The 25,000-nt window shown below is 42.5% G+C and overlaps 1 pseudogene; it reads right to left on the bottom strand.

Moving 5' to 3' along the window:
• Positions 1-25,000, bottom strand: part of LOC112264160 — a 46,221-nt pseudogene that overhangs the window by 12,925 nt on the left and 8,296 nt on the right.

The raw sequence follows: 25,000 nt of genomic DNA, 5'->3' as shown, positions 1-25,000 counted from the left end.
TGGTTTGATGAATCCCGGGTTCCTGCTATTACACACTGATGGGGGGACTAGGGTATGGAGAAAACCACATGAGTACATGCATCCATCATTCTGCGTTTCAACATTGCAGGCTGATGGTGATGGTGTGTTTTCATGGCACATATTGGGTCCTTTGATAAAAGTGGAGCTACGTTTGAATGCCACCGGATATCTAAATATCACTGCCAAATAGGTGCATCCTTTCATGGCAGCTATGTATCCATCTGCACATATATATTTTTTCAGCTGGATAATGCCCCATGTCACAAGGCTAGGATTGTCCAGGAATGGTTCCACAAACATGACAGTGAATTCCACTTACTGCAGTGGCCTGCCCAGTCACAAGATCTCAATCAAATTGAACATCTGTGGGATGAGATGGAACGATCTATTTGGTTTAGAGATCCACTACCAGCCAACTTGACAGAACTGTGGGAAGCATTAGAGTCAACATGGCATCCCTGTGGAACATTTTGACACCTTGTAGAGTCCATGTCCCAACAAATTGAGGCTGTTCTGAGGGCAAAAGTAGGTGCAACTCAATATTAGGAGGGTATTTCTAATGTTTTGTACATTCAGTGTATATTGTGTGGGAGTGTCTTTTTAGCATACCTGATAACATCCAGGCTGACATCGGTGTAGTACAGCTTTCCGTCCACGCTGTCGTAGTCCAGTGAGATGACGTTGTGCAGCTCGGGCACGGGCACATGCATATCCGTGTGGTCATTTGTGTCCAGGGAGATGCGTCGCATGCTGACCCGGTTGGAGAAGAGCAGGTAGGTCTCGGGGGAGTCGTCACATGACCTGGCATCCCCCTTGAGGAGGATGCCGGTGGGACAGGCACAGGAAGTACCGTTGGGGCGGGGCAGACACATGTGGCTACAGCCCCCGTTCCTTCTACCACACTTATTGAAACCTGGAGAGGGGGAGAAGGAGAAAACTAGGTCAGACTTCTGTTGCAGGTACACAAATAGGGGTAGCAGCAGAATATTTACTGGTTTCAAGACATTCCCATTACATACAGGCAACTGATTCCATTGAAAGTGAAGTGAGAGAGGGAAGACGAACAATAAATAGAGAATACAGAGGACAAATGGAGGACAGCAAATGGGTAAGTGCTACTCAATTCCAAACAAACAACCTTACCGGATTTTTTGCAGTCGTGTGATTTTCTAAATTTAAATGACGACAAGTAAAGGTCACTCCCATATAGTTCTACGGTCACTCCCATTAAGGCCAACTTTGAATGGTTGATGTACAAGGCTTTTATGGGACATGCGCAATAGTCTGGGGACGAGGTTAAACCAAGGAAGACCTCTACCCACACCTTCCTCTTTGCTGTTCCGAGGCCAGTGTGCCATTGATACACTCACCCAGTGGCTTTTCTCTATCTACTGCCTGTATGTCCATGAGCCCGGGTAGGTTGCTGCATACAGTGATGGTGTTAGCGCCGGTGTTTTTGTCAGCCCGCTGGATGCTACGGATCTGCCAGTCGGTCCAGTAGATATGTGGTCCTAGTAGGGTCAGACCGTACGGGTGCTGGGCTGGGGATACCAGGGTTCGGTGGTTCAGCCCGTTCAGGTCTGCCGCCTCGATGCGCTACGGGAGGGTAAAGCTTTAGTAATTCACTGACTCAATAGGCCAGTTTCCCAGACACAGAATAAGCCTAGTCCTGGATTTTAAAAAATAATTCAATGAATATTCTCCGTTCTTCTTCTCCAATGGGAACACTTACCTGTCATTTGAGTGGCAAAATGCTTTTGCTATGGCTATTGCTACTTTAAACATGACCCAGCTGTGCTAAAGCTGGGCTGGAACAAAAGCCTGCACACTCTGTAGCTCTCAGGCTTGGTTGAGCTCTTGCATTATTTATTAAAATGTTATCTAACCAGTCAAGTCAGTTAAAAACAAATTCTTATTTACAATGATGGCCTACTCCGGGCAAACCCTAACCCAGACGACGCTGGGCCAATTGTGCGCTGCCCTATGGGACTCCCAATCACTACCAGTTGTGATACAGCCTGGAATTGAAACAGGGTCTATAGTGACACCTATAGCACTGAGAGTCAGTGCCTTAGACCACTGCGCCACTCGGGAGCTTTAGCGTTTCGGACAGGGCGACTGACCTCTGTGTGAGCGTCAGCCCACAGTAGTTGTGAGCCGGCACTGTCGATGGCCAGTCCGTTAGGCCAGCCTAGGTTGTTATTGATCAGAACCAAACGGTCCAAGCCATCCATCGCTGACCGCTCCAACTTAGCATGTTCCCCCCAGTCTGTCCAGTACATATACCTGGAGGAGAGAGAGAGAGAAATGAATGTCACACAGGAAGTCGTTAGAAGACCGACAAAGGAGGGCTAACTATTGCCCAATCTAAATTTCTGGGTTGTAATTCACGACGGGTCAACTTTTATTGCCCTGCAATAAAACACACAGGAACTAACTAACAGTCTGCATATGATTAGTCAGTAAATTGATAATAAATATTCCATTTTAATTGAAGAACAAGTGCAAAATCAGCACCTGGAGCTAAACACACTGCTGTGCACAGTGAACCTTAATTGACTGACAGCCAAACTCTAACTCCTTACCCCATCTCGTGGTAGAGGGCGATGGCTCGTGGGCTGTCCAGGTTCTGCCAGATCAGAACTTTCCTCATGGAGCCGTCCAGGTTTGCCACCTCGATCCGGTTCTTTCCGGTGTCAGTCCAGTAGATCTTTCGACCCACCGCATCCACCGCCAGACCATCAGTGGTTATCAGACCTGGAGAACGAGAGAAAGAGAGAGGAAGACGGAAGGAAGGAAAACGAAAGAAAGAAAGAAAGAAAGAAAGAAAAGTGTGGAAGAAAGGAGCGAAGGAGATAAAGTTAGGGAGAAGAGAAAGGATTAGAGAAAGGTGAGAAACGAAGGGTATGCAGAAGTATAGAAGTTGAACTATTTCAGTGCAACAGATCATTTGTTTTACAAAAACAGATGAATATTCCTCTGTAATACAGCAGAAAGACAAAAAAGACACTAGCCTAGTACTATCTGTAATGTGATTCAGATATATTTTGCTTTATGAAAAAAAGTTAATTGATTATTTCCCTTACCTGTAGCAATAATATCCTCATGAGCCGTCCCATTGATGTTAGCTCTACTCACCTTCTTTAGTGTGCTGTCTGACCAGTACACTTTACCTGCAGGGGGCAGTAGACACACACAGCAAGGTTTGAAAGACATATTGTTCGTCACTGTTTAGTGTTAGTGCGTGCAAATGGAACAGCGTGTGCACATCAGTGAAACATTAAAAAGTTATCCTTTATAGATACAACTACACTAACTATATTCACGTCACCAAATAATTAATTAAAACACACAGTTTTGCAATGAAGGTCTTCAGTAGCCTCAACAGCACTCTCTGGGGTAGTACCATGGTGTAGCCGGAGGCCAGCTAGATTCCTTGCAGCACGATCTGACATGTTGTGATGTCATGGCTTTAGAAGCTTCTGATAGGCTAATTGACATACTTTGAGTCAATTGGAGGTGTACCTGTAGAGGTGTAACTGTGGATGTATCTCAAGGCCTACCTTCAAACTCAGTGCCTCTCTGCTTGAAATCATGGGAAAATCAAAAGAAATCAGCCAAGACCTCAGAAACAAAATTGTAGACCTCCACATGTCTGGTTCATCCCTGGGAGCAATTTCCAAATGCCTGAAGGTACTAAGTTCATCTGTACAAACAAGTATATACACCATGGGACCAAACAGCCATCATACAGCTCAGGAAGGAGACACGTTCCATCTCCTAGAGATGAACGTACTTTGGTGCGAAAAGGGCAAATCAATACCACAACAACAGCAAAGGACCTTGTGAGATGCTGTAGGAAACAGGTACAAAAGTGTCTATATCCACAGTAAAACGAGTCCTATATAGACATAACCTGAATGGCACTCAGCAAGGAAGAAGCCACTGCTCCAAAACCGCCATAAAAAAAGCCTGACTACGGTTTGCAACTGCATATGAGGACAAAGATCGTACTTTTTGGAGAAATGTCCTCTGGTCTGATGAAACAAAAATAGAACTGTTTGGCCATAATGACCTTCATTATGTTTGGAGCAAAAAGGGTTAGGCTTGCAAGCCGAAGAACACCATCCCAACCGTGAAGCACGGGGGTGGCAGCATCATGTGCTTTGCTGCAGGAAGGACTGGTGCACTTCACAAAATAGACAGCTTCATGAGGTAGGAAAATGATGTGGATATATTGAAGCAACATCTCAAGACATCAGTAAGGAAGTTAAAGCTTGGTCGCAAGTGGGTCTTCCAAATGGACAATGACCCCAAGCAAACTTCCAAAGTTGTGGCAAAATGGCTAAAGGACAACAATGTCAAGGTATTGGAGTGGCTATCACAAAGCCCTGACCTCAATCCTATAGACAATTTGAAGGCAGAACTGAAAAAGCGTGTGCAAGCAAAGAGCCATACAAACATGACTCAGTTACCCCAGCTCTGTCAGGAGGAATGGGCCAACATTCAACCAACTTATTGTGGTAAGCTTGTGGAAGGCTACCCAAAACATTTGACCCAAGTTAAACAATTATAGGCAATGCTGCCAAACAGTAATTGAGGGTATGTAAACTTCTGACCCACTGGGAATGTGATGAAATGAAAGCTGAAATAAATCATTCTCTCTTCTAATATTCTGACATTTCACATTCTTAAAATAAAGTGGTGATCCTGACTGACCTAAGACAGGGAATTTTTACTAGGACTAAATGTATGAAATGTACTTGGCTAAGGTGTATGTAAACTTCCGACATCAACTGTGTATATATATAATTTTTTTGTTCTTCCGCCTACTTCTTCCGCCTTTTTTCTATATATATTCTTTCTGCCTACTCAAACACTCAGCTCAAACAGAGAGGGATGCTATGTTAACTTGCTGCCTATGGCTATCCAACACTGGAACTCTTCCAAGTCAGGATAAGCTTTTGGTTTTATAAATGTATTGCCACCGGGGCCCGCCGGTGTAGCTGCTAAACTTCTTGCTGTACACTGTATGATTATAGCGGGTTTACTAACACGTTAATTCTATTAGCTATGTTGATTATGACATTAGCAAATATGGTGACAACAATGTAGACTGTGTGTAGCGGTTATGGTATGAAGGTTTGACTTGAAAATGTTTTTTCGCCTGGTCACAAACAGCTAATGATTTGTGCAATGAAGAACACAAGCGAAGGGAAAGGAGAGATGAGGACAGTGTATATGCGAGAAAGAATTACACAACGGGCAAAGTGATCATGCTGTTTGTCTGTGGCTGCTATGAAAGTGAACTGTGTTTGCGGGTGATCAGAGGTGTCTTAATTTCACCGATTCTATTGAAAAACGTTTCTTAAACGGAAGCAAACGGTACAAATTTGGGATCAACATACCTAAATTTGTCCAATAGAAACTCTCGTTTGCAACTGCTGGACTAATGACTACACCCTAGATCAGCTAAATGTAGGGAAAATTGTGCAAGGCTGTATTGAATGCGTCATTCACTGTCTGTCACCTTGATTACTAAAACATTTCTCTCGACCTGTGCATGTACGTGGTAAACTTTAATTCGTAGGATAGCATGTAGCAACTTCATGATGGTTATTTGGAAAATGTAGGTATCATGTAGTAGCCTTAACCTATTGATGTTATATTGAGCTGGGTGAATGAAATATGAATGACAGTCATCCAATATGCTGTAATAGAAATAAGGCCATGCTCAAAATCGTGCTTCCTCATCTTAAATGGCACTGACCACCGCTGGTGCACATTCAGATCACAATGAAAAAAATTTGCTTTTTTTTCTCAAAGGACAGTTCTGGTCTGAAAGATGGAATATATTACTATACATTTTTACGTTAAAACCTACATAACCGTTCAAAAGTTTGGGTCACTTGGAAATGTCCTTCTTTTTGAAAGAAAAGCCTATTTTTTGTCCATTAAAATAACATCCAGGTGACCAGGTGAATCCAGATGACACTACTACGTCATCAGAGCGCACTGTATGTTTGTTGCTGTTGAATGCTGTCGAATGCCGAAACCTGAACTAAAGATCTCGGTTTAAAAGCTGACAGTGTTTTTATATACTTTTATTTTGAATCCTGTGCCTCTGTTGGGCTAAATTGCTGTGAGCGCTGCTACCTGTCCAGGGATTCCTCCTAGCTGGCTAGCCGGCGGTCTCAAATGGAGGCGCTATTGAACGTTTCCAGCTTTGCAGGAGCTGGACAATGTGGACCGCGCTGACTTTCAATGTAGCAACTGCTTGCTTGCGGAGGACTACAGGAGCGAAGTAGCTACTCGTAGCAAGCAAGTAACAAACCTACATAAACTACAGGGGAACCCACGCCCACCTACTTTTTATTTTTCTTCCACCCCGGTGGCCGGATGCTGCTCTGGTCTGGTCGAAGTTTCGTTGCCATGTCGGCTCTCCACAGCCGACTGGCTGGTGCTAGGCAGGGTTCCACCCCCTTCCCTGGAGAATGGAGCTGTTCTCGAACCAACCAACCAGCCATGGAGGTACGTCACTCGCCATGGAGGTACGTCACTGACCGTGGAAGTCGAAGAAGGCATCCTCTGGCAACGGGGGTCTCCATGGAGATGTTGAGCAAGGAACTGACACAGACCAGAAACAGCTTTGCCGCCCTGGATCTGGAGGCACCTGCGTCTTCATCCTCGGTTCGATCTCCCTCTCCGGTGGCTTCTACCTCGGGGTCAAATCCTCGGAGCTCCCAGCCTCACCAGACCGTGAGGCTGCCTGAGAGTCCGGCCCATTCAACATCACCAGCTGTCATCATAGGCAGCTCTCTATGGTGAGAAACATCTCGGTCCCCAAGGCAAAAACCCTGTGCTATCCAGGAGCACGAGCACAGGACATAAAAAGGCTGCTTCCGACTGTTCTACCACAGATGCTGGGTGCTGACACTGTCGTAGTCCATGTGGGGTCAAACAAACATCAGGAGGGCTAGCTCGGAACATTTGAAAATGGATTTTAAAGAACTGATTTTAGCATTAAAATACTCCAAAAAACAGCCAATAATTTCATGTCCGGTACCATCGTTGGGGATGAAAGATTCAGCAGACGTGGCATTACACATCTGGCTAGCTAAATCCATATTTATTGATAACATTGACACCTTCAGGAAACAGAAGATACTCTACAGGAATGATCCAAGACCAGCTCAGTTAATCCCTACCATTGTGACAATGAGTCGTCATAATGATGCATCAAATGTACATGATCTTAGGGGCATTGGAAAAACACAATGGAAGTAATTTAATTTATGTACCCCTAATTGCACCGAATACATCGGTTTATCCTACAGCTATTGTAAGCAGTAATCATGAGCCTATAAATCAGTTACACTGTAAGCACTGAGGCGGTGTGCAATAGTAGGAAGACCACTTTATGCAGGTCACCCTGCACTATCAGCTCCAATGTAAAGAACATGAGTAAGTCTACCTCTGGTAAGCTTCTCAGTAAAGCATTAAAAAAAATCTGAATAGCCCATATTAACATAACAACTTAAGAAACAAGGTCAATGAAGTCAATAACTTGCTTGTAACAGATGACATTCATATTCTGACTATCTCTGAAACTCGCTTAGATAATACCTTTGAAGATACAGTGGAAGCAATACATGGTTATAACATCTACTGAAAAGACAGAAATGCCAACGGAGGCGGTGTTGCTGTTTATATTCAGAACCACGTTCCTGTAAATCTTGGAGACAATCTAATGTTAAATACTGTTGAAGTAATATGGCAACAGGTTCCTCTGCCTCACATTCTAGCCCCATTCTTGTGGGAAGCTGCTATAGACCACCAAGTGCTAACAGTCAGAATCTGGATAATATGTGTGAAATGCTTGATAATGTATGTGATATCAACAGAGAAACGTATATTTTCTGGGTGATTTAAATATTGACTGGCTATCATCAAGCTACCCACTCAGGTAAAAACTTAAACCTGTAACCTGGATCAGGTTGTCAGTTAACCTACCAGGGTAGTTAAAAACAGCACAGGAATTGCATTTCACGCATTTATGAAAATACTTTTTCCAGTTACAAATAAGCACACACCCATTAAGAAAATGACTGTAAAAACTGTTAAATCCCCTTGGATTGATGAGGAATTGAAAAATTGTATGGTTGAGAGAGATGAGGCAAAAGATATGGCAATTAAGTCTGGCAGCCCAACTGATTGGCAAACGTACTGCAAATTAAGAAATCATGTGACTAAACTAAATAAAAATAAACTACACTGTGAAACTAAGAAATTATATAAAGAATGATAGTGCAACCTTAAATGACATGTTGGGGAAAAAAGCCAACTCGGCTCCTTCATTCATTGAATCAAATGGCTCATTCATCACAAAGCCCACTGATATTGCAAACCACTTCAATTACTTTTTCATTGGCAAGATAAGCAAACTTAGGGATGACATGCCAGCAACAAACGCTGACACTACACATCCAAGTATATTGGACCAAATTATGAAAGATAAGAATTGTACTTTTGAATTCAGTAAAGTCAGTGTGGAAGAGGTGAAAAAAGTATTGTTGTCTATCAACAATGACAAGCCACCGGGGTCTGACAATCTGGATGGAGGATAATAGCAGACAACATTGCCACTCCTATTTGCCACATCTTCAATTTAAGCCTACTAGAAAGTGTGTGCCCTCAGGCCAGGAGGGAAGCTAAAGTCATTCCATTACCCAAGAATAGTAAAGCCCCCTTTACTGGCTCAAGTAGCCGACCAATCAGCCTGTTACCAACCCTTAGTAAACTTCTGGAAAAATGTACAGTAAACAAATTGACAACAGAATTTCAGCATGCTTATAGGGAAGGACACTCAACAAGCACTTACACAAATTACTGATGATTGACTGAGAGAAATGAATTATACAATTATTGTGGGGGCTTGTTAGACTTTGTTAGTCTTGATAGACTTCAGTACAGCTTTTGACATTATTGATCATAGTCTGTTGCTGGAAAAACTGTGCTAACGTAATTGCAAAAGGGTTTTCTAATGATCAATTAGCCTTTTAAAATGATAAACTTGGATTAGCTAACACAAATTGCCATTGGAACACAGAAGTGATGGTTGCTGATAGTGGGCCTCTGTACGCCTATGTAGATATTCCATAAAAAATCTGCCGTTTCCAGCTACAATAGTCATTTACAACATTAACAATGTCTACGCTCTATTTCTGATCAATTGGATGTTAATTTTAATGGACAAAAAATGTGCTTTTCCTTCAAAAACAAGGACATTTCTAAGTGACCCCAACCTTTGAACAGTAGTGTAAGTGCAGACCTTCCTCATTTTCCTGTTCATACCACACTGAGATCACAGAAAAGCTGAAACACACGCACATATGCACACACATACCCTCTTTGGGGTCCACCCCGATGGCGATGGTGTTTTTCATGGATCCGTTGACAGCCATCACCACATCAGAAAAGTATGGGATGTCCAGAGAGACCATCCTGATATCGGTACGCCGTGCAAAGATCAGGAAACTACTCATCCCTACAACCAAGAGACACAACACTATCAGTATGGAGAGTACAGGACATGGCATAAAACTACCTTATATTTAGGATTATGATGAGGTTATACAGTTCAACTAAGTTTTTGAGGCATTGGTAAGTGATATTCTTTAAGAATCAATGGGCTGCAAATACTGTATCACAGCTTGGGCCTTGACGGTGAAGGTAGTAAATAAATAGATGTCAGCAGTAACGTTTTCAAGATAGAGCACATATAGTACAAAGCAAAGAGTGTGGTGATAATGCAAAACACATTATCATCCACCTTTTAGATTTTTACTGAAAGTGCTTAATCTTGAAAACTTTACTGCTGACATGCATAGTTGTTGGGACCAAAGCATGCTAATGAACAAAATACGAAACTATGTTTTATTCTCTCTCCTTTAAATCAACGATGAGACAATATTTTGTTATATCAATGAACCATTGTTATCAATCTACTTGTAGTACCTTGGAAGACGTAGTTTATTTACACACATCAATATCTCTGTAGTTAACTGTGTTAAGGTGATGAGATATATGGTATATTGTTTTTTTTAACCTTTATTTTACCAGGTAGTCATACTGAGACCAAGGTTTCTTTTACAGAAGAGCTCTGAATTTCAGAAAACACAAAATGCAAGCAGAAACACAACAAGGTCATTCATCAGTAATAAGGTCCTCAAGCAGGTGTCTAAATTGCAGAGGCACCAAAACATCCAATCTACCATGGGTTGTTGTACAATGGGTGCTGGTAGTATAATAATATGACATTGTTGCTATGTTACCGTGTGCGCAGGTCTTTCCGTCCAGCTGAAGGTTGATGCCAGTAGGACAGGTACAGCTGGAGCCTTTAGGGGGTGGGGCCAACAGACAAAGGTGACTGCAGCCCCCATTATTCACTGCGCAGGGGGTCCGCACTAGAGAGTGAGGGACAGAGGTGGGAGAGAGTGCAATATAGATTTGGTATATGTTGCCCACTCACAAACTATTGCAACAATGACATGTATGTCTCACTCATTTAACAGTTTAAAAATGATCTCAAACACAATTTAACAATTTAACTAGAGCCTCCATGGGGTATGTGCAGCAGGCTGAACATTTGACATCCCTACTCTGATCAGTGGTGCTTCAGCCTGGTATTAGCCCCAGGTGCTGAAACCCATATATAGGATAAGTTGACCTGGCCGCTAATCCCCCTAGTTTATTTAATTTAATTTAACCTTTATTTAACTAGGCAAGTCAGTTAAGAACAAAAATGACAGCCTAGGAACAGTGGGTTATATCTGCTTGTTCAGGGGCAGAACAACAGATTTGTACCTTATCAGCTTGGGGGTTTGAACTTGCAACCTTCCGGTTACCAGTCCAGCGCTCTAACCACTAGGCTACCTTGCCACCCTAGTGACAGGAAGGGTCACTGGACCTGGTGTCTTGTCACAAAATACTCAGAGGGCCAACAGGGCACGCATGAACGCGCGCACACACACGCACATGCACACACACACACACCGGTGGTGCGATAGCGGTGGAACATGTGAATATCCATGAGGTTCTCCAGGTTCTCGGCGAGTGTCTGTCGTCCCAGGCCAGTCATTTTGTTGGCACTCTGGATGCTCTTGGACTGCCAGTCTGTCCAATAGAGCTTCTCCTCATGCAGAGTCAGCCCAAAGGGGTGGAGCAACTGACTGCTAATCAACACCTGGACACCAATGGAGGGGAGAGGGACGGGGAATAAAAATATTAGCCAGTATACTGATTTACAGTGTAAAAAGTCTCACTTGATTTAAATACCCATCCAACAAATAAAAATATGTTGAAAATAAGCCACAACTTTTAAAGACTATCCGTTCAAGACCACCTCACCTGTCTGTCTGAGCCGTCAAAGTTGCCAAACTCAATGGTCTTCATCCCGGTGTCGGCCCAGTACAGGCGCTGTGTTTGGTAGTCAATTGCCAGTCCGTTAGGCCACGTCAGGTTGGAAGAGATGATGACGATACGGCTAGATGCGTCCATCCCTGCCTGCTCTATTTTAGGACTCACACCCCAGTCTGTCCAGTACATGTATCTATGGTACTCAGGGAAAATCATGCATCAGTAAACTGTACATGATTGTGGTATGCAAAAGTAATCTGTATACTGTATGTTCAGATTAGGTGTCTGTGGTAAACAACAAAATCCATGCAGCGCTAACTTTTTGGGAGGACTATACCTGATATTTCCATCAGTAGTATTTTACCTACTTATTGGACTGCTGGAAAAAAAAGTGTGTTTACATGTTACTCTGTAAACTATTGTCAGTGGTGTCATTGGACATCTGACACCTGATATTAACCCTTGACCTCTGACTCACCCTCCAATTGGGTCAACCACAATGTCCCTGGGTCGGTCCAGATTATCCCAGATCAGGATGGTATGCATGCTCCCGTCTGTATTAGATACCTCGATACGATCTGTACCTGATCTCACGCACACACGCACACGTGCACACACACACGTGCACACACACACACACACAATTAATTATTGTTTGTACAACAAATTACTCAATAAAGACTAGTCAATAAAGACTTCCTGGTAGTCTATAGCTGACATGATACACAGTGGTACAACTACCCTATAGTAATTTAAATCTAGAACACCGTTCCTTACCTGCATCAGTCCAGTAGAGTTTGTTGGTCACCCAGTCAATAGCCAGACCGGCTGGACTTTCCAGACTGGTGTCCACCACCACCTGACACACACAATAATAATTCATTTCAATACAGTACAGTAACTTCAATGAAATACTCCCCCATAGCAACAAAGTCAAACAGCTGTCGCCACACTCATAGGTGGCAACATTTGGTTAAAAGTAAAGTGCAAGGGACTTTCCTCAATACTCTGATCTCATCAGCTAAAATTATTCCCCCAAACAAGTGTATCTTATCAAGGATTAGACAAAACATCCACCACTATAACACTAAACTGTTTTGTTCTCTATTACTAGCTATTTTACTTGTGATGATGGTTGTCTCACTTACTTTAATTGAAAGCATGTTCCATTGTACATTAAGTGGCTCTGGATAGGAGCATCTGCTAAATGACTAACTTAGAAAGAAAATAATATGGGGCAGAACTGACCTCCTGCCTTGAGCCGTCCCACTGGGCCCGGTTGATGGAGTCGGTGGAGACATCAGTCCAATAGATGAACCCCTCTTCGGCGTGCCAGTCCAGCCACAGCGTTGCGTACGTTGGCCAGCGGGATAACGTCATCCGGCATGTCCTCGGTGTCGAAGCTGATTCGTCGGATGTCCGTCCTTCGGGCAAAAAGCAGGAACTTGTCAAGACCTGATCAAAGACCAAAGGTCTTCTGTCAGTGCTCTATGTTTAACAATGGGGTCATCACAACACACACACAACAACATACACCAAGGCTCTGTTCGAATTGTCCACACTAGCGTACCCCTTAGAATGAAGCAATGTATTTGGCTTTCTAGTGAGGGCAATTCCACCACCTTTCAACCTCATATTCATTATCTTCAGCACCAAACCAGTGTCTACATATGTGAAAACAGCTAGATAAAAAGCAAGACAAGAAGAAAGGTGCTAAGAAATGCTTCTCTGTGACTTCACAAAGTGGAGTAAAAGTAAGAAAAACGTGATTTTCAAAACCTGGAATGAGTTTCTAGCCAGAGGGAGGGTATTTCCTTGCTCTCCACGTCACCGCAAATCTCATAGTGTTTTAAAAATCACTGTATTTAAAAATATATATAAAATGCATAAATATGCTGTTTTCACATATGTAGACACTGGTTTTGTGCTGAAGATAATGAAAAAGAGGTTTAAAGTGGTTGCTCTTTAACATCAGCTAACTGGACTGAAAATGTACTTAGCAAACATTGAGTTTATACTTAGAATAAAGTAATGACTAAATGAACACAAAAAGATTTACAACTCTAAATCTTCACATAAAAACATCAACAAATACTCTAGTATTCTAACTACAGTGTGTTCTTGTAGGCCAGTAAGTATACTCACTCAGGGCACAGTTATGCTGGTCCACTTTCTTGAAGCCCGTGGGGCACTTGCAGGTATAGGTCTTGTTGCCAGGGAGACAGAGGTGGCTGCAGCCCCGGTAGTTGGTCCCACATCGGTTACGCCCACCTGGAGAAGAGAGGGGGGGAGAGGTTAGAAGCACTGAGTGAGTGAGTGTGCAAGTGTGTTACTGAGCAAGTGTGTTACTGACTAACAGAGTTTATCTGTAGGTGTGTGTGTGTGTGTGTGTGTGTGTGTGTGTGTGTGTGTGTGTGTGTGTGTGTGTGTGTGTGTGTGTGTGTGTGTGTGTGTGTGTGTGTGTGTGTGTGTGTGTGTGTGTGTGTGTGTGTGTGTGTGTGTGACAGAGCATGTGTATGTTTTAGATTGTGTGCGCGTGTGTGAGACTGACCTGCGGGGCTGTCTCTGCGGTTGCAGTATGTGTATATATCCATGGGGAATTGCAACTTGTTTCTGATGATCTCCTGGTTCTTGCCCTTGAACTTGTTGGCACTGTTGATGCTCTTGGTGTGCCAGTCTGTCCAGTATAGGCTATCCTCAAATACTGTTATGGCAAATGGATGGGGCAAGCCTGGATGGAGAGAGAGTAAGACAGAGAGAGAGAGAGAGACAGAGAGAGAGAGAGAGAGAGAGAGAGAAAGACAGAGAGAGAGAAATAGCGAGACAAATAAATGTATTGAAAGAAGCGTATGTTGTCTTTATTTTGAAACACAATAACAACATTTGAACCTTCTCGTTGACCCTTTATAGGAATTAGACCAGGTGGTATAGAAGGGGGGGGGGGGTTACATGATTTCAAACAATAAGCACCCATTGGAGCAGCAACTAAAACAACACAGAGCCACACACAAATCACTAAACAGTTCCTCCGCAAACTAAGACAAAACACCAAATAAAACCAATCTGGAGTAAAGGAACAATTATCTTCAAAGCAAAATAGCACAAAGTTGGACAAGATCTGATTCCTCACACCATCAAATGAGGATGAGTTAAGGGTTGTTGTCTTTTCAATTTAGTAACACAAAAGGCAACCCCCCTCTATTGAAAAAGTTTCCCCGAAAAGAGCAGTGGTTCTGGCAGATGTCACGGTGTCCCTTATTGTATTCAGGCTTAATCAGAGCTGGTTGGAGTTAGCCTGTGTCCCTTATTGTATTCAGGCTTAATCAGAGCTGGTTGGAGTTAGCCTTTCTTATTAGCCACTCGCTAATGACATAAGATTTGGCAGTTAAGTGCTAGCTCTATAGATTTCTTCTGAAAAGAAGTCCCTGTTTGACTACTTGAAGCAAGGAGGGAGGGATTGATCAAAGAAAGGAAGGGAACAATGATTTGGTCATTTTAATAAGGCCACAGTCTTTGGTGGAAAAAGATTTACAACTCTAAATCTTCACATAAAAACATCAACAAATACTCTAGTATTCTAACTACAGTGTGTTCTTGTAGGCCAGTAAGTATACTCACTCAGGGCACAGTTATGCTGGTCCACTTTCTTGAAGATGTTAAATATGCTACATTGAGGAACAATTGTAATTCTGAATGGATGTAAAAACAGACTTTGTTTACTTGCTGTTTGAGGTGGAAAAAATGTACTTTGAAAAGCTCCACAGTGGTGGTGAGTTAAGACAATCAGAAATACTATCATATCCCCAAATGGGAACATTTACAGGCCTATATTTGTGCGTAGGACAGGTAGCCTAGACCTACGTCTATGCATAATCAGGTGTGCGTCCTTACTCAACATTGACTGGAGCCTTACAAATAAAATGCAATGAATAAATTGACAACTCTGAAACTACTGACGATGCGCTCCCCAAATCTCACCAGGCTCACTGTTCATTAACTCTTGGAAGTGCTTGCACAAAGGATAGTAACATCTCATCCTGTGATCTTGGAATCTAATAAACTGACCAGTGAGTGTATATGCCATTTAGCAGATGCTTTTAACCAAAGCAACTTACAGTCATGCCTGCATACATCTTTTTGTATGGCTGACCCCACGAGAATCGAACTAACAGTCCTTGGCGTTGCAAACTAAGCCAGACAGGACCAGGTTGTGACAACAAGCGAACATACCTATCTATCGCCTCTTTTTTTAGATGGAGACTGAGGAGAATCTCTACTCCTGTCTCCCTTTGTTACGACTGACTGATGTTCTGCACCGCTTTCAAGACTGTTTGATTGGAATACCGAGTGGAATTGTGGCTGTGGTGAAGCCCATGGACCCTATTCCCAACATACTTTTGACCAGCGCCCTATGGGGGAATTAGGGTGCCCTATGTAGGGAATATAGACGAATTTGGGACATAGCTCACGGCTCCCGCTCTCCCCATAAACAGAGGGCAGTGCAGCTTTGATTTCCAGATTGGGTGAGCTGGTAACGCAAGGCCCAATCAGCAGGCCGGCGGAGGTGGTGGGTGAAGTCTGTCGGGAGTGGTGATGATCCACAGAACACTGATCTGCACTTGTCATAATGTCATATCTCCCACTGTCTTTCACACACACACTGTTTTTTTGTTGTTGAAGTTTAATGGAAATATGGCATTACTTCATTCCACATGGTATGACAGAGGAGCTCTAGTTCTCCTCATCTATAGTTTGAAAAAACATCAGCTCCTACAATAGCAGCAAGTGGATTAGTGACTCAATAAGTTGGTATCATCTTGCTTGAGCAATTGAATTGAATGTTTTCTTTTATGTAGTAGCCTAGTTAATTATGCTGTTTGAAATGTCTGATTGCTCATTTATTTTTGTATTTATTTATTTGCACCGAAGAAAACAATACAGATGGAAAAAAAATAAGAAAAAAAAGAACTGTGTGTGCAGGTGTGGTTGAAAGCCCAAGGGCTTATATGAAAACCACACCACAAAGAAAACAATATACAATATAAAAATACAAAAAAATGGTTGTTAAAACTCATTATAAATGTATACATTTATTGATCAGTAATCATGAAAAAATATATATATTTGTTTTGTTTAAATGTGTGTGTGCATGTGTGCATGTGAGAGTTAGGCTATATGGAGGCGATTACTGAGTAGTTTGGTTCACATCAGGCTGACCCTCAGTCTTCGCTTGAAGTTAATGAGGGACTATGATGTTTTGGCAATGTGAAGATAAGAATTCCAGAGTATGGTACCTCTAACCATTCAGAAAATATGGCTTCATTAATTAGTGTCAAAATTATTGTGTGATAAAATCAAATTGTTGTCATCAGCAAGGAGAATGGGAAGTGCAGTAGAAGACACAGCAGGAAGGTCATTGATATAGATTAAGAATATCAAAGGTCTAATTATCAAACCATGTGGCACGCCACAGAATATCTTTGCCTTGGTAGATGAACAGCCCTTAGCATAAACACATTGGTCTCCTACATAATCATAACTATATAGCCAATTATATGTATAATCATGAAAACAGTAATAATGCAATTTAGAAGTAATATTTAATGATCAACTGTGTCAAGCACTTTGAATAAATTTAAAAAGATGCCGAGAGCATATTCATTGTTGTTCAGGGCTGTAAAGATTTTATCCACAAGTTGCAAAAGAGATATATCTGTGGAGTAGTTTTTACGAAAACCATATTGGTGCTCATATAGAATACAGTGTTGATTTAAATGATTCAACATTCGCTTATACACACATTTTTCTAGGATTGTAGAAAAACATGGTAGTACAGATATTGGCCGATAATTTGTAAAAGATCTGAGATCCCCAGAATTAGAAATCCATGATTATCGAAAACTTCAACAAGCATTTCTCAACGGCTGGCCATGCCTTCCACCTGGCTACTCCAACCCCCCCCCCCGCAGCTACTCGCCCAAGCCTCTCCAGGTTCTCCTTTACCCAAATCCATATAGCAGATGTCCTGAAAGAGCTGCAAAACCTGGACCCGTACAAATCAGCTGGGCTTGACAATCTGGACCCTCTATTTCTGAAACTATCCGCCGCCACCCCTATTACCAGCCTGTTCAACCTCTCTTTCATATCGTCTGAGATCCCCAAGGATTGGAAAGCTGCCACAGTCATCCCCCTCTTCAAAGGGGGAGACACCCTGGACCCAAACTGTTACAGACCTATATCCATCTTGCCCTGCCTATCTAAGGTCTTCGAAAGCCAAGTCAACAAACAGGTCACTGATCATCTCGAATCCCACCGTACCTTCTCCGCTGTGCAATCTGGTTTCCGAGCCGGTCACGGGTGCACCTCAGCCACTCTCAAGGTACTAAACGATATCATAACCACCATCGATAAAAGACAGTACTGTGCAGCCGTCTTCATCGACCTTGCCAAGGCTTTCGACTCTGTCAATCACCATATTCTTATCGGCAGACTCAGTAGCCTTGGTTTTTCTGATGACTGCCGTGCCTGGTTCACCAACTACTTTGCAGACAGAGTTCAGTGTGTCAAATCGGAGGGCATGCTGTCCGGTCCTCTGGCAGTCTCTATGGGGGTGCCACAGGGTTCAATTCTCGGGCCGACTCTTTTCTCTGTATATATCAATGATGTTGCTCTTGCTGCGGGCGATTCCCTGATCCACCTCTACGCAGACGACACCATTCTATATACTTCCGGCCCGTCCTTGGACACTGTGCTATCTAACCTCCATACAACACTCCTTCTGTGGCCTCTAACTGCTCTTAAACGCTAGTAAAACCAAATGCATGCTTTTCAACCGTTCGCTGCCTGCACCCGCACGCCTGACTAGCATCACCACCCTGGACGGTTCCAACCTTGAATATGTGGACATCTATAAGTACCTAGGTGTCTGGCTAGACTGTAAACTCTCCTTCCAGACTCATATCAAACATCTCCAATCAAAAATCAAATCTAGAGTCGGCTTTCTATTCCTACCGATCCTCGACTTCGGCGATGTCATCTACAAAATAGCTTCCAACACTCTACTCAGCAAACTGGATGCAGTTTATCACAGTGCCATCCGTTTTGTCACTAAAGCACCTTATACCACCCACCACTGCAACCTGTATGCTCTAGTCGGCTGGTCCTCGCTACATATTCGTCGCCAGACCCACTGGCTCCAGGTCATCTACAAGTCCATGCTAGGTAAAGCTCCGCCTTATCTCAGTTCACTGGTCACGATGGCAACACCCACCCGTAGCACGCGCTCCAGCAGGTGTATCTCACTGAGCATCCCTAAAGCCAACACCTCATTTGGCCACCTTTCGTTCCAGTTCTCTGCTGCCTGTGACTGGAACGAATTGCAAAAATTGCTGAAGTTGGAGACTTTTATCTCCCTCACCAACTTCAAACATCTGCTATCTGAGCAGCTAACTGATCGCTGCAGCTGTACATAGTCTATCGGTAAATAGCCCACCCATTTTTACCTACCTCATCCCCATACTGTTTTTATTTATTTACTTTTCTGCACTTTTGCACACCAATATCTCTACCTGTACATGACCATCTGATCATTTATCACTCCAATGTTAATCTGCAAAATTGTAATTATTCGCCTACCTCCTCATGCCTTTTGCACACAATGTATATAGACTCTCTTTTTTTCTACTGTGTTATTGACTTGTTAATTGTTTACTCCATGTGTAACTCTGTGTTGTCTGTTCACACTGCTATGTTTTATCTTGGCCAGGTCGCAGTTGCAAATGAGAACTTGTTCTCAACTAGCCTACCTGGTTAAATAAAGGTGAAATAAAAAATAAATAAAGGAGGATAACTTTGCCAATTTTCTCATCTTTAGGAACAATACCAGTTTGCAGTGATTTGGTGAAGATATACAATACTAGTCAAAAGTTTGGACACACCTACTCATTCAATGGTTTTCCTTTATTTGTACTATTTTCTACATTGTAGAATAATAGTGAATACATCAAAACTATGAAATAACACATATGGAATCATGTAGTAACCAAAAAAGTGTTAAACAAATCTAAATATATTTAATATTTGAGATTCTTCAAAGTACCCTTAGGCTTGATGACAGCTTTGCACACTTGGCATTCTCTCAACCAGCTTTATCTGGAATGCAACCAGCTTTATCTGGAACAGTCTTGCAGGAGTTCCCACACATGCTGAGCACTACTTAGTGTCAATCATTTTGACACTATTTAATGAAAAGCAGCATATGGCTGCTTTTCCTTCACTCTGCAGTCCAACTCATCCCAAGCCATCTCAATTGGGTGGAGGTCGGGTGATTGTGGAGGCCAGGTCATCTGATGCAGCACTCCAACATTCTCCTTCTTGGTCAAATAGCCCTTACACAGCCTGGAGGTGTGTTGGTTCACTGTCCTGTTGAAAAACAATTGATAGTCCCACTGCCTTACCTCTCTTATCCTACCTCATTTGCACATGCTGTATATAGATTTTTTTACTGTATTATTGATTGTATGTTTGTTTATTCCACGTGTAACTCTGTGTTGTTGTATGTGTCGAACTGCTTTGCTTTATCTTGGCCAGGTCGCAGTTGCAAATGAGAACTTGTTCTCAAATAACCTATCTGGTTAAATAAAGGTGTAATAAAATAAAATAAAATAAATAAAGTCTGCCAAGCCGACAAGCAAAGATGAACTGGTCAAGGCCATCACAATGCTTTGGCTAGAGAAATTGACGATACAACAATGCAACAAATACATTGATCATCTCAGCAAAGTTTTACCTGTGGTCATGGAGCTGGGTGGAAGTACGACTAAAATGTAGTTTAAACAAACATTCGCAATTGAATGTATTTTTTCTCCTTATTTTATTAATGGAAGCATATAGCTGTTGAAGAAATACTGTACTGCTGTTTTGAGTTAGAAATGTAACACTTTAGAGTACTTAAGCATCAAATGCATTGCAAGTTGAGGGATTTTCACAACAGTAGCCTGGCTATAAAAAGTGTATTGTCCTGCTAATAGGAAACATTTGCATGATGCTTCAACACCTGCATTGCATGCTGTTTGGGGTTTTAGGCTGGGTTTCTGAACAGCACTTTGAGATATCAGCTGATGTACGAAGGGCTATATAAACAAATCTGATTTGATGGGCTACACCTGCTACAGTATTACAGTACACTTGTGAAAAACAAGTGTTTGAAAACCTGTTTTCAAAATGCCTCCAGTTGTCCATCACTTTTTTATTTGTACCTTGTCAGCTCGGGGACTTGAACTTGCAACCTTTCGGTTACTAGTCCAATGCTCTAACCCCTAGGCTACCCTGCCACCCGACTTTTATTCACTACTGTAAATAAAAACACAGCATCTGTTGACATTCTTTATTGTAACCACAATGTCACAAATAAGTTGTATCTACCTTTCCAATTACTTTTAGAGTTTGGGATTTACAAGAGTGCACTTTTCATTATTAGTTACATTGTTTTAGTTCGAACATAGAGACTTTTATTTATTTAAATTATTATTTTATGTAGGATCCTACATTTTTGACCAGTTGCAATTGTAAGTAACGTTAGGCCTAATAAAAAAATCCTACATCTATTAGGCTGTTAAGCCTCATAGCCAGTTAAGTTATTTTACATACATCTAGGCTCCGAAGAAAGACACCAATTAAGCCCTCTTGTTGTTTGTAAAGTCAAATTAAAATGAAGATTGTTGAAATGAATTGCTCGACTGGTGTAGTTTTTTCCTTTTACAAGTTAGCTATATTTTCACACCTAGCTCGGCTATTAGACAGTTCTTTAGTAAAGGTTGAATAGTCTATTTTTCAGCTAATAGCCCATCCTAGAAATGTTGTTAGCAGAATTCACAGCCTGCTACGCTTGTGAAAAACTAATAATAATACTTTTTCCCCTTTGCACTTGTTAAAGATTTCAATTGATAAAGTGTTTTTAGCCACCATCGGCCCCAGCCCCAATTTAATACATTCGGGCACAGTCGATAGCGTGCTGGACTTCGGCCTAGAATGTTGAGGGTTTGAAACCTGCTCCCTGCTTGTTTCATTACATTATTATGCCGGTCTCAGAGCAAATAGCCTGGATTGTTACTCCCATCTAATTTCTCGCCCTCTTCCACGCGTCATTTTCCGAATCAGTGGCTCGCTTGTGGGTGTGCTGGCAGGATTATGGCAGCACCTTCGTTTGTGCTTCAAGAGTCCAGCATAGCGAGTTTGTATGAAGGTCTGGTTATTCACAGGCAAATAGTAACATGCTCTAAACCGCTCTGGTGACAAACTTTTCTGCCCTGTTTGCAATCGTCCACATGGCTGGGAGAACCTCCTCAGATTAATGCAGATAAAGGGTGTTCGATATGCATAGGAAGTGTAGTGTACTATTATTTTTTCTGTATATATGTTTTACAAATCAGCCTTTACTTAAATCATGTTTCTAGTCTAGTGCGTAGTTACAATGTGTAATCATTGATGTCCCAGGAGCAGGAATGGTAAACACTGTTGAAGTGTATAATTGTAATACATACATGCAGACACAGCATCATTCAAAGAATGGAGTTTGATACACTTGGTATTGGATATGACTGAAAAAAAACTAGCCGATTAGCGATTTTCGTAAAATTAACTTTATGACAAAAAAATATTCACAATAGTTTGTCTCTACATTAACTAACATATTCTTCTCAATTGTCCATTTCTGCTTGACTCGTTATGATGTTATATTTACTTACATTTGCTTCCACCGTTTGTCAGACATCTTTGCTGAAGAAAGTCACCAGCAACGGGTGTCAAAATGTCAAATTCGCCATTGGAACCACTCGATGTGATTTGTCATATATAAACCTTGGGACACAAATACATAATGAGTGCGCTAACTCCCCCCTGCGGTAGTCTGGAGCAATGAATCCGTGATGCTGGGTGCCTGTAAGTACCGTGGCATAAGCTCTCAACTTTTAAAGGAGGAACATATTGGACGATATTAGCTAAAAATGCCAGCATCGGTATCGGCCAGATGTCTAGTTTTAATGCCGACGTGAAAAACCAATGTCAAAGCTGACATGCATACCTATATAACATAGGTACATGACATAATGACTCCACCTAATATTTTACACTACACGTGCAACACAGCATTCCTAACCTAGCCCACAATGTCTACTGTCAACAGTCGAGCAGTCATTTAAAAGAGTAGGAACATTTCAGCAAGACAACTCAAAGGCAAAATCCATTAACGGCAAGATAATGGAATTCATTGCCCTTGACAATCAACCGTTCTCTGCTGTCTTTCACTGACTGGTCGAGCACTGGCACACACTACACAAGTGCACTATTTTTCAGATGTTGCCTTACTGGAGTTACACAGTAATAGCATCACTGATATTAGCTTCACGGCTGACATTTGGACCAGCGATATCAGCCCCATGAGCATGTTAAGTCTGACAGCACAGTGGTTCATCGAAGATTTTACTGAGGGAAGTCGTATTGCATGCTCATGAATTTGCTGGTTGTCATACCACTACTGCCATTTCAATGGCATTTGAGAACTCCATTCGAACAACTGACTAGAGAAATAAGCTCATCAACTGTGTCTGCAGCAGACTGATACCCTCTATCATGGCATTGAAACGCCTGCTCAACAAAACTGCAAACACAGGCTGTGAACTCGTGATTCAGTGGCATTCTCTTTACTGTGTCGCCACCATGCTCGATGCTTTGTATAAGGAGCGCTACTTTGATGCAGACAAGAAACAGGGTTTACATGAAATGTTACACACACAGCTGGACAAGATGGAAATGGACAAAGTGACAGTGCGCACCGAGGAAGAGAGGCCACGGACAGACAGAGCTGAAACTTCACTGCTTGACATGTATGATGAAATCCTGGTTGAGAATGAAACGACTGAACAAATGAACAACGAAACAGCAGAGCAAGTTATTGAAAGAAATAAGTTTTGATTATGTTTTACTGGTAATGGGGACATAGGTAAATGCCAACAAAATAACTTTTTGGTCAGTGTGGTGTGTGTGTAACCTTTAAAAGGCCGCAAAAATGTTTATCGGGGGTTTTTGGCAAGGAAAATATCGGATCGGCCAAAAATGTCATATCAGTACATCACTAGGGGAGTCCCTACCCATCTTCTGAAAATGTTTAAACCCTACCTTTTTTACAACCCTTCCCAACGCCACCCCTCACCCCTGCAACAAAAAAAAGGCATTCATATCTTTTCCTACTAGCACTGACTTTGCTGATAAATACTTTGTTGAGGGAAAATGTACTTGATATAATTGTGAAGTGTTGTTGTCCCACTTAGCCATCTTATTTTCTGGCAAACATTAATTTGGCAATAATAATTTCAAACATGGTCTGTGTGTTTGTGTCTGTGTTTGGTTCCCTGGTGTCCTTACCTTGGCTGATGATGGCCTTACGGTTCCGTCCATTCAGGTCAGCTCTTTCGATGACGTGATGCTTGGCGTCCACCCAGTACATGCGGTGCCCGGCGTAGTCGATGGTCAGCCCGTTGGGCCAGAACAAGTGTGTGTCGGCGATGATGCAGCGATTGGAGCCGTCCATGTTGGCATACTCGATATGAGGAGTGTTACCCCAGTCCGTCCAGTAGATCTTGCTGTGGTCGGTGGACCTCGGATGGGGCCACAGTGTCTCCTGACCCCTCCTGTCTCAGCCTCCAGTATTTATGCTGCAGTAGTTTATGTGTTGGGGGGCTGGGGTCAGTTTGTTATATCTGGAGTACTTCTCCTGTCCTATTCGGTGTCCTGTGTGAATCTAAGTGTGCGTTCTCTAATTCTCTCCTTCTCTCTTTCTTTCTCTCTCTCGGAGGACCTGAGCCCTAGGACCTGAGCTCCAGGACTACCTGACATGATGACTCCTTGCTGTCCCCAGTCCACCTGGCCATGCTGCTGTTCCAGTTTCAACTGACCTGAGCCCTAGGACCATGCCCCAGGACTACCTGACATGATGACTCCTTGCTGTCCCCAGTCCACCTGGCCATGCTGCTGCTCCAGTTTCAACTGTTCTGCCTTATTATTATTCGACCATGCTGGTCATTTATGAACATTTGAACATCTTGGCCATGTTCTGTTATAATCTCCACCCGGCACAGCCAGAAGAGGACTGGCCACCCCACATAGCCTGGTTCCTCTCTAGGTTTCTTCCTAGGTCTTGGCCTTTCTAGGGAGTTTTTCCTAGCCACCGTGCTTCTACACCTGCATTGCTTGCTGTTTGGGGTTTTAGGCTGGGTTTCTGTACAGCACTTTGAGATATCAGCTGATGTACGAAGGGCTATATAAATAAATTTGATTTGAAAAAGTCATGGAAACTTAGGGTTAGGTTGTCATTGTCCAACAAAAATATAGGTCACATATCTTAGGACAAGCACCATTCAGACCTGGGATTAAATAGTACTTGTTTTCTTTCAAATAATTTAGCTGCCTATATCACGTTTTCCTGGCGCAATGGAACCAATGCAGTAGTCCCATAAGTGCAAACCCCGCCCATCTGGCACTCCATGCAGGCTCATCAAACGACGTT

Source organism: Oncorhynchus tshawytscha, linkage group LG12, assembly GCF_018296145.1.
Source record: "Oncorhynchus tshawytscha isolate Ot180627B linkage group LG12, Otsh_v2.0, whole genome shotgun sequence".
NCBI classification, from domain to species: Eukaryota; Metazoa; Chordata; class Actinopteri; order Salmoniformes; family Salmonidae; genus Oncorhynchus; species Oncorhynchus tshawytscha.
The sequence above is the reverse complement of the archived record's forward strand: the minus strand, read 5'-3'. Positions and strand labels throughout refer to the sequence as shown.